This window comes from Pomacea canaliculata, linkage group LG7, assembly GCF_003073045.1.
Source record: "Pomacea canaliculata isolate SZHN2017 linkage group LG7, ASM307304v1, whole genome shotgun sequence".
Classification (NCBI taxonomy): Eukaryota; Metazoa; Mollusca; class Gastropoda; order Architaenioglossa; family Ampullariidae; genus Pomacea; species Pomacea canaliculata.
The window spans coordinates 3,424,016-3,434,117 of record NC_037596.1 but is presented as its reverse complement, the minus strand read 5'-3'; the positions used below and the strand labels follow the sequence as shown (position 1 = coordinate 3,434,117).

At 34.2% G+C, this 10,102-nt stretch overlaps 1 long non-coding RNA gene across 1 annotated transcript; it reads right to left on the bottom strand.

The window, feature by feature from the left end:
* Positions 1 to 1,682: 1,682 nt before the first annotated feature.
* LOC112567826 lies at positions 1,683 to 4,148 on the bottom strand. The gene is made up of 3 exons (XR_003099902.1): positions 3,075 to 4,148; positions 2,233 to 2,416; positions 1,683 to 1,737 (listed from the first exon to the last, which is right to left on the bottom strand). It is a non-coding gene; the product is annotated as an uncharacterized LOC112567826 (long non-coding RNA).
* Between the last annotated feature and the right edge of the window lie 5,954 nt (positions 4,149 to 10,102).

The following is a 10,102-nucleotide window of genomic DNA, read 5'->3' as shown; positions in this document are numbered from 1 at the left end:
TATCACTATTTTCACAAAATGTTTCAAACATAAGAGTTTACTACGTACCCCGTCAACAACTGCTGCTTGCAGCCACACCAAAGCCATGATGATTATTACAGTTGTTCTTAGTTTCATGGTCATCACAACAGATAATGTCTTCTTTTGGAGAAGGGCTGGATATTTTAGTCTAAGCGAAGACAAACAAGATTAAACAGAATGAGATTGAATTTGTAGAGAAATAGTTTGGAATGATGTTTTTGTTTTATTTTTGTCGCATCTGCTGTTAGTGACTAGAGGCAAAACGTTTATCTGACTGTTTAATGTAACATATACACTGTCTTTGTATGCCAACAAAACTAAATCCTGTCTGCAATGAGGAGACATTTCATCGGACGATGAAGTCAAATGATACACCATCTGAATTTGAGTAAAAACATGAAGATGCAAACAAATATCAGTTGTCATATTGTAGACCAGATCAAAACAACAGGTCAAGAAATGCCTTTCTATCACAAACTATAGTTGTATGTTACTCTAATAATTCAATAGAGCTGATATTAAAGCTATTACAAACGACTGTTCTTATCCGGTTACAAATTAAGTATATTTTCGAAGTATAATAAGATTATATATCTCTGAAAAATCTAAAGCTTTGATTCGTTATCTCATTTAATGAAAGAGAACAACATAAAAAAGCTTACATATAATTAATGACATAACGACTTAAGATGAACAATTTACTGATTAGATTGACGAAAGTATTGCACACTACCTTGATGTCTCCGTAAGTGTTGAGTTGTCGTTATTAAAACAGACAATTCTAGTGCTAGTTATATACATGAGAGAGAACAAGAATAAAAAATTAAATTAATTTTATTAATTTGCTTTACTACACTAAAATTTTATTATTTTGAACAAATCTTGGATGCAATTTAAGATAAAACAGCGAGACCAGTCATTAATATCATGAAACTTTATACTTAAATGAATTGAAAAATTCTCGATAGAATAAAACTAGTTATGGAAATATATATCCTCTTACAATTTTCTGTTAAACGTCTTGATTTGTAACCCTCATTTAGTCTTTGTAAAGGTACCTCCACATTATGTTTTATTGTGTACATGATGTACAGATCGATAATAGATCGTCTTTATGGACATACGCAGATGATGTCAAGATGGTCAAGCTGTCCCTAACATCGGGACACGGGAAGCTGGCAACCGACGAGAAGTTTACCTGTCTGTACCATCATGTACACGTTTGTGTCTTGTGACCTCCCAGTGTATCCCCTTAAAATGACCTGACTGATATGATTCAATTTATACAAATATAATTGTATATGAAAACGATGTGTGTTTGTGTGTACGTGTGTGTGTGTGTGCTATGGAAAAGTACTAGTTAAGCATCAGGCAAGTAGAGAAAAATCAGTTCACTTCAGTCATGACCAAGGTGCAACCATGCTTAGTTTTTCCCAATTCTACTCTAGGAAATAAAGTACCTGTACCTCATCATCATTAAGCTTAGGTATCTTACTGGTCACACACATTACACACACCTATTTAACTTGCAAGAACATTGGTTGATACAATAAGCAAAGCAAAGATAGAAAGATTGACTTTCAGTTTACTGATCAATCATAAGTAGAACAATATTTATAGTTTCAGAATTTTTATTACAATCCACTCGGCATTTAACCTTTGTCGTTACAGCTTGTAACCCTGAAACTCTCTGAAGTCCTCATCAATTCGGGACCACTGCAACAACAAAAATAAAAACACGCAAAAAAAAATAAAATGGTGTAATATAATGTCGAGTTTTTCTTGACAATAACTAGACCCACGACTAGTGCAAACATTAAACTTTTTCAACAAAATTTACACAACACATTGTTGATAACTAAGCTTAAACTTGTTGTTCTGATACAATGACTACATGATAAGGAAATGTTTTCTCCTTGTAAATTAATTTTGATTAATTAATCAGAAGTTTTAGACAATGAATGATTCTTGATTTCTTTAGGGTATGAGAGAGAGCTGGTATATGTTTTAACGGGTTCCTAAAAAAGACCTATTACAACATATTATTTAGTATCAATAACTTTTGAAAAGGCAAACGTCTACATATGCTTATACATGTGAATTTTTACAGTCCATTCTCTTTCTATAAAATATATCAAATCGGGTTCATTCGATTCAGCGTTGATGAAAACAATCAAAACAAATGTAAAGGTGGATTAACTTTCAGCTTACTGATTGATAATCTCCTTTTGCGTTACCATCTACGCCTTAGACATTTCTTGACACCTCCAGGCAATGTCTGGCAGATGTCCCCTCTGTCTTTGCATCTTTTACTCTTATCAGGAACTCTCACGCATAACGAATTACTGCAACATGGTGGTATCCATGCGCCACACTTATCATGGTTTGGAGTGCACTAGAACAAGAACATACAACAATGACAACATCACTGAACAAGTACAGTAACAATATATTGTCGTTTTATGCAGTTTTTTAGTTTTGCTGCTCATCTTTTATAGTCAGGTATAGACACATCAAAGGTAGAAAATTACTAAGAAATGTTTTTATTGCAACGTCAATTGCCGATAAAAAATTACATTTTTTTTTCACGAAGAAATCAAAGATAGGTTTAAAGCATAAAAGCTAGGTTTTAAAAATAACAAAACAAAACTAAGCCGGTCTTTTATGAAAAAGAAATGAAAATTAAACTAAAGATTAAAGCACAGAATGAATCGTTGTCAGTGATGGTGTGTGAATGAGTGAATGAGTGTGTGTGTGTGTGTGTGTTAATTAGTGTGTGTGTGTGTGTGTTAATTAGTGTGTGTGTGTGTGTTAATTAGTGTGTGTGTGTGTGTTTATGTGTGTGGTTCAAGTCACACAGCTTGTAGAAAAAGTCGCAAACTGATCAAATGTCTATATTATGTATAGTATGTAATCTGCTTCAAAACGTTTCGTGCTAGTCATCACATTGAGTATGATTCATCAAAGCAGCTGAATTCACCGAATATTGAGAAGAAATTATCATTTATAACTTTTTTCACAAAATGTTTCAAACATAAGAGTTTGCTACGTACCCCGTCAACAACTGCTGCTTGCAGCCACACCAAAGCCATGATGATTATTACAGTTGTTCTTAGTTTCATGGTCATCACAACAGATAATGTCTTCTTTTGGAGAAGGGCTGGATATTTTAGTCTAAGCGAAGACAAAGAAAAAGATTGACTTTTTGGAGAAACAGTTTGGAATTATGTTTTTTTTAATTTTTGTCACAGATACTGTGAGTGATTTAGAGGCAAAACGTTTATCTGACTGTTTAATCTAATAATTCAATAGAGCTGATATTAAAGCTATTAAAAAACGACTGTTCTTATCCGGTTACAAATTAAGTATATTTTTAGAAGAATAAAAAATATATCTGTGCAAAATCGAAAGCTTTGATTCGTTATCTCATTTAATGAAAGGGAACAACATAAAAAAGCTTACAGATAATTGATGACATAACGACTTAAGATGAACAATTCACTGATTAGATTGACGAAAGTATTGCACACTACCTTGATGTCTCCGTAAGTGTTGACTTGTCGTTATTAACACAGACAATTCTAGTGCTCTTTATATACATGAGAGAGAACAAGAAAAAAATTTATTTTAATTTTATTAATTTGCTTTCATACACTGAAATTTTATTATTTTGAACAAATCTTGGATGCAATTTAAGATAAAACAGCGAGACCAGTCATTAATATCATGAAACTTTATACTTAAATGAATTGAAATATTCTCGATAGAATAAAACTAATTATGAAAACATATATCCTCTTACAATTTTCTGTTAACGTCTTGTTTTGTAACCCTCATTTAGTCTTAAGTGACCTCCACATTCTATTTTATTGTGTAGATGATGTACAGATCGATAATAGTCTTTTACATGAGAAGATGATTTCAAGAAGGTCAGTCCGTCCCAGCCATCGGAGCACGGGAAGGTGGCAACCGACGAGAAGTTTACCTGTCTGTACCGTCTTGTACCCGTTAGTGTCTTATCAACTCCCAGTGTGTCCCCTTAAATTGACCTGACTGATATGATTCAATTTATACAAATATATTTGTATGTGAAAACGATGTGTGTTTGTGTGTACGTGTGTGTGCCATGGAAAAGTACTAGTTAAGCATCATGCAAGTAGAGAAAAATCATTTCACTTCTGTCATGACCAAGGTGCAACCAGACTAAGTTCTTCCCAATTCTACTCTAGGAAATAAAGTTAATGTACCGCATCATCATTAAGCGTATGTATCTTACTGGTTCGACAGTTACAACGGTTGGTTTTGTGCACTTGGGTTAGTTCATTCATACATGTGTTCGTCAGTGAGTGTGTGTGTGAGAGAGAGAAAGAGAGAGAATTAGTCTGAGAGACCAGAAATAATCGTTTCTCTGTAATTATGTGTGACCTACACATTAAACTTTAAAGTTGTTAAGAGCCTGCAGCGTCTACAAACATTATTACCTGGTGTGACGTCTGTCGCTAAAATTAGATATTTATAATTACTATGCCATCATAAAGGAAATTAAAAATTAAAACAATTACAACTGCCTTTACATCAAATTCGCTTAAAAGAAAGAATAGTCTGCATAATTTTACAGTAATCGAAAAGGTTATAAAAAAACGACTCCGGAACAATGGGCATATGTCACACGTTGGTTATTTCCTTTTATATTAGGTTTCAAATATTAGAAAATTTGTAAATCTGTGTTTAGAATTGTTGTTTTATCTATCCGAAAGCTGCACAACTTAATTCTTTTAAAATATTATTTCTTTTTATACAGTTTTTGAACCAGTTTGCTTCCATCTTCTTATGAGAGACCAGAGATATCTGTTTTTTTCATTTAGAATATTTGGAAAGTTAAGATCAGACGCTTTTAAAACACCCAAACACATGACTCGCACTTATTTTACTTGCCATGGACATTGGTTAATACAATAAGCAAAGCAAAGACAGAAAGTAACTTTCAGTTTACTGATCAATCTTCAGTAGAACAATAATTATAGTTTCAGAATGTTTGGGTACAATCCACTCGGCATTTAACCTTTGTCGTTAAAGCTTGTATCCCTAAAACACTTTAAAGTCCTCGTCAATTCAAGACCACTGCAACAACAAAAATAAAAAAACAATATCAAAAAATCAAAAATCAAATGATGTAACATAATGTCGAGTTGTTCTTGACAATAACTACAAGCACAACTAGTGCAAGCATTAAACTTTTGAAACAAAATTTACACAACACATTGTTGATAACTTAGCTTAAACTTGTTACTCTGATACAATCACTGCAAGATTAGGAAATGTTTTCTCCTTGTCAATTAATTTTGATTAATTAATCAGAAGTTTTACACGATGAATAATTCTTGATTTCTTTAAGGTATAAGAGAGAGCTCGTATATGTTTTAACGGGTTCTTATAAAATAAATATTACAACATATTATTTTGTATCAATAACTTTTAAAAAGGCAAACTTCTACATTGATGTATAGCTACACGTACAGGTATCTTCATTTAGTACCACAATCGTTTGTAATACTACATATACACATTTTGTACATATATCGTTTACTTTCTTTAAAGTATATCACATCGGGTTCACACGATCCAGCGATAATGGTTGATGAAAATAGACAAAACAAAAGTAAAGGTGGATTAACTTTCAGCTTACTGATTGATAATCTCCTTTAACCATGCCGTGCAGGATTTAGACATATCCTGACACCATCAGATTCTGTCCTGCAGATGTACCCTTTGTCAATGCATCTATTACCCTCATCAGGAACTATCATGCAAAACGAATTTTCGCAACACGGTGGATTTTAAGGGTCACATGATTTATGGTTTGCAGTGCACTAGAACAAAAACAAACATACAACAATGACAACATAACTGAACAAGTACAGTCACAATACATTGTCATTTTATGTAGTGTTTGGTTAAGTGCTATAAGTAAATGAAATTATTTTCACTCCGCAGTCTAACTGCTAAGAGATGTTAGTACACGTGCTGGTGAGTGAAGACAACAGACGCAAATACTCCAGACTGTGTCACAGTAAATAAAAGCTTATCCAACATCCTTGTGATCAACACTGGCATTACTAGGACATGTTTTTCTTGCAACGTCACTTGCCACAAAATTACCTTTTCTTTTTCCCGTAGAAATAAAATGTACTATTAAAGCATGAACGCTAGATTTTAAAAAACAAACAACGAAATTATGGAGGGTTTTTATTACACAGACATGTACAAATGTGATAAAAATTAAATTGAGGAGTAAAAGACAGAATAAACTGTCCACTGTGTGCGTGTGTTTGTGGTTTGTATGTGTGGTTGCAAGTCACACAGGTCGTAGTAAAAACATGTCGCAAACATTGAAAAGAAATTATCACTTATCACTATTTTCACAAAATGTTTCAAACATAAGAGTTTGCTACGTACCCCGTCAACAACTGCTGCTTGCAGCCACACCAAAGCCATGATGATTATTACAGTTATTCTTAGTTTTATGGCCATCACAACAGATAATGTGTTCTTTTGGAGAAGGACTTGAAATTTTAAACTAAGAGAAGATAAACAAAATAAAACTTTGATTCGTTGTCTCATGCAACGACAGACAACAACAACCAAAAGCATACAGGTAATTGATGACATGACGACTTAAGGTAAACAATTCACTGATTAGACTCACAAAAGTATTGAACACTACCTTGATGTAAGTGTTGACGTGTCGTTATTAAAACAGACATTTCTAGTGCTCGTTATATACCTGAAAAAAGAGAAAGTGAGCAAGAGAGAAGGATATTCATTTTATTTTATTCATTTGCTTTCGTACTCAGACATTTTAATATTTTGAACAAACCTTGAATGCAATTTAATATAACACAGTGATGCCAATCCATAAATATCAGGAAATTTTATACTTAAATAAATCGAAAATTTCTCGACAGAATTAAACTCATTATAGAAACATATATCCTCTTACAAATTTCTATTAAACGAAATGGCAGTCTCCAAAAAGCAGTCAGTTTTTGATAGAACTTTTATTTTTTAAAATGTCCTTTAATCTTATTGCCACTGTGACAGGTGTTTATATAATTAAATTAAGGCAAATAGAAAATTAATTAACATTTCATTTAAAACGCATGTGATTTTTTCATCGACAGATTGCTTTCTTGTAAAGACGAAAGCTTTTTCAATCTGTTTGCTTCTCATTTTTTGAACCCTGAACATGACCAACGTGCTACCTGACTAAGTTCTTCGCAATTCTACTCTAGGAAATTAAGTACCTGCACCGCATTGTAACGATTCGCGATGTATGCGGATGTTATTTTTTTATTCTAATTTTGTTCTAAGTTTGTTGTCTGTAACACCAGGGGAGAGAAGTAACGCGAATGCTGACGCAATCCCCACGCGAGTTATTTCACGTCATACGATGTGTTTTGACGTAGGGAAACTTGTCATAGGCGTAACTACGACGACTTCGGCTAATTGAGGTGGGAGCCATGGCGACTACACGGTACAGAGATTATGATTGGTCGGCGTGGACCCAACGAAGCATCGCTAAGCAGTCGTCCTAGTTACCGCGTTGCTAATGGCCTGATTGGTCAACAGAAGTAGAGGAGCGAGTTAAGTTTGGAAACGAATGTTGCCCTGGACAGTCAGAGACGAGCAGCTTGAGGACTAAGACCTCCAAAGTGTAGCGAGACATTGTTAACGGACGCCAACGTTCATCCTCATCAGAGGTGGAGCTGAATCATCGCCTTGTCTGCTGAGGAGTGTAGTGTCTATATTGGTATGAGAGGGTGTACAGCGGGTGATATATGTTGTGGACAGACTCACGAAATTTTAGCATCACATTACAACGGAATCTAAAACTTTTCTACCGAATAATAGACCTGAACGACACCTTCCTACCGACGAGGAGTATGGCGACTACACCAGCACGAGGGATACAGCGGGTGTTGCCTTCGACTTCGAGCATTTTGATCTCCAGCTTGAACGTTACGCTCGTTTGGATATAACCTGTTTGGGGATTCGTTTGGATATAATTCGCCGGAAAACAAACTGTACCAACGATACACCATCTTAGCGATATCTCATCAGTCCGTCGGACTTCTGCGCCTATAGTGTGTGTGTGTGTGGACAGTAGGCAATAGAACAGTTTTATTATCTTCTTTCTCATTTCATTACCATTTTTTTAATTAAAAAAAACACTAAATGTGTTAATTGTTGGCCGGACATTTTTTGTTGAAAAAGGTGGAAGAGTGCAAAGTTTTCATGTTTACACGCGCTCGCATACATTCGTAACGCACTCTCCTCAAAACGTGACACGCATCATCATTAAAGGGATACTCAAGGCTTGTGATAAGGCTGTGGCGACGGTCAAACGTTTCAAAAATATATTTAGTTACAATTACAGAGCACGAGAGCAATGCAGGAGAAATAAAGGATTCGTTTCTCACTTCATTACCACTTATTAGCTTATTTCGGTTGCCGATGTTTATAAAAATTGAAAAAAATCCAGTGAAATCGACCCTTGTGTCCTTCCGCCGAGTAACCACGATAGCTTCCCGAGATGGTCAAGCAGACGAGTCTTATTGTGACGTCAGAGTCTTGTTGTGACGTCAGTCTCTGACAGGAAGTGTCTGTATCTGTATCATTGCGAAGATTTGACGTCGTCTGTTTATTCGTATGACGCACTCTGTGTGTCAGGCTTGTAAGTCTCTGTCTGTCGGAAACTGATGAAAAGAAAATTTTGAATCTTTTCTCATCTGTTCCTGACATTCTACTAAAATTCTTCAACGTTTTCCACATGAACACACATATAAATAGACGACACTCAAATTTATCCTACTCTTTACACGATTCTAAGCAGTTTTATTTTACCTTTAGAATCCTTTTAAGCGTAGATATCTTACTAGTCATGAACTTCTCATACATTTTAGACTGTTTTTCAGTCACTTGTCGTGGTGACCAACATAGTGTCGAGGTGTGAAGGGAGAAAATGATTTTATTTTCGAACATTTTTATTTAAGAATATTGTAAATATTGTTTTTGTCCACATAATGATGAAAACCATTTGCTAACCATTTGTAATGATCCTTTTTTAAGATGCCACACATATAAAGTCTTTATTTCGTAAATAACACTACGAAGTAAATAAGAAATTGTAAAAGCTTAATTCTAAAATGAACAGTGGATTTCTTTTCAGAAAATCAATTTCTCCTTATGACATTGGAAATTAACAGATGGTCATAATATATAGCAGATGCTGCTGGTGGAATATGAGTGAATGTTTTATTTCATTAAATTTCTGGTGACATCTATCACAAACGTCCATTTCACACGTTTAAGGTAATTATCAGGAGGTCAAAGAGAAATTCTACCTAAAGCAAATTTTAAAATGGATTGTTCTATAAATGTGTTTGTCTCTAATAGTCGAATGAAACTCAATGTGTTATTACCTTTTCCTTTTCCCGTTTGTTAATCAAAAATTTTCAGACGATAAGTGAGCTTCATATGGTCGAGAAATTTTAATATTATGTGTTGAATTCAACATCTTTTATGCACAAAAGGAATGAGATTTGGCCACTTGATACTTTCCTGTAATTGCACCAGATTTTTGAAGAAAATTGTCATAAGCTTCAGTCAGACAATGCAAATGAATTAAAGAGAATCCCTCTTTCTCTCTCTTTCTAGTTGATGGTTTAGAACGAGTTTCTTCACAAATGCCTATTGCACACTTGCCTACACGTTGGTTATTTTCCTTTCATACTAGGTTTTAAATATTAGACTTGTGAAAAGTTTTAAAGCTGTGTTTATAAGCTTTGTTTTTATCGGTCAGAAAGATGCACTACTTAATTCTTTTAAAATATTATTTCTTTTTATACAGCTTTTAAGCCTGTTTGCTTCCACCTTCTAATGAGAGACCAGAGTTATCTGTTTTTTTATTTAGAATATTTGAAAAGTTAGGATGAGATGCTTTTAAAACACCCACACACATGACTCACACTTATTTTACTTGCCATGGACATTGGTTGATACAATAAGCAAAGCAAAGATA